Source organism: Phyllobates terribilis, unplaced genomic scaffold, assembly GCF_046119375.1.
Source record: "Phyllobates terribilis strain yellow unplaced genomic scaffold, ASM4611937v1 Scaffold_124__1_contigs__length_5142088, whole genome shotgun sequence".
Lineage (NCBI taxonomy): Eukaryota > Metazoa > Chordata > Amphibia > Anura > Dendrobatidae > Phyllobates > Phyllobates terribilis.
The window spans coordinates 433,811-435,000 of NW_027362884.1; positions in this window are offsets into that span (position 1 = coordinate 433,811).

The following is a 1,190-nucleotide window of genomic DNA, read 5'->3' on the forward strand; positions in this document are numbered from 1 at the left end:
GCAGAAGAGAAGACAAACTGGAATATGGATCTGGATATTGAAGAATGCAGAAGGTGCAGCGGAGGAAACAGCGATGTCTTAAACCAGAATGAGGGAAATTATGCCAGAGAGGGGCCCATGATGGGGGAAAATGTTATAGCATGAGGTCTGACCCAATTCCCAACTCCATTTGCTGAAATGCAGCCCCAAACTTACAGGACCCTTCACCGTGGTTATGCATCACTATTGACCACAGACACTCATTATTGTTCTGCTCTCCAGCCCTTCAGTGAACAAACTCCCTACAGTAACAACCACATTTTTCATATTTTGGCTCAACCGCGCACATCTTGCCAATCCCCCCCCTCCTTCCCCGTTTTCTCTGTTTTAATGCAGTGACTCAGCGTCACTTGGCCTTGTTTTGATGTGGAAGATATGGCTTTTTCACCATAATTCTGCTATGAAGACCACTTCTGGCCAGTCTTCTCTGAACAGTAGATGAGTGAAGCTGAGTCCCACTGGTTGCTGCCAGTTCTGAGCTGATGGCACTGCTGGACATCTTCTGCTTTTGTAGGAAAGTAACCATAATGTGTCATACATCTGCTGCACTAAGTTTCCTTGGCCGACCACTGCATCTATTGACCTCAACCTTGCACATTTTCTTGTGCTTCTTCACTAGTGCTTGAATGACACATCTTGAACCCTCAATCTGCTTTGAAATTTGTGCCTTAGAGACCTTGCTGATGTAGTATAACTTCCTTGTGTATTCTTGCTCAGTCTTGCCATGGTGTATGACCAGACACCTGACTGCATTATTACAAAATCCCTGACTTTGCGCAGGTGTACCTAGAAGAATTGACGCTGTTTTAAAGTGAAAAGTTGGTCACACCAAATATTGATTGGATCTAGATTTTTCGTTTGTTCATTCACTTGTATTTTGTTAATTGATTAAATAGATCATTAACATTTCTATTTTTGAAGCATTCTTACTTTACAGCATTTTTTCTACACATTTCTAAAAATTATTTTTATGTGTCTTTTATTTGCTCATTAATAATCTGATATACCTTTTGGTATTTTGTGTATAGTTGTTTTTTTGCTGTTGGGGTAAATTGTAGGATATTGATTTCAGAGGGGTTTCCTGATCCTTTGATTGTAGGAATGAGTGGTATATATGTGCTAATAAATTAGGACAAAACGTAGGAAATTTA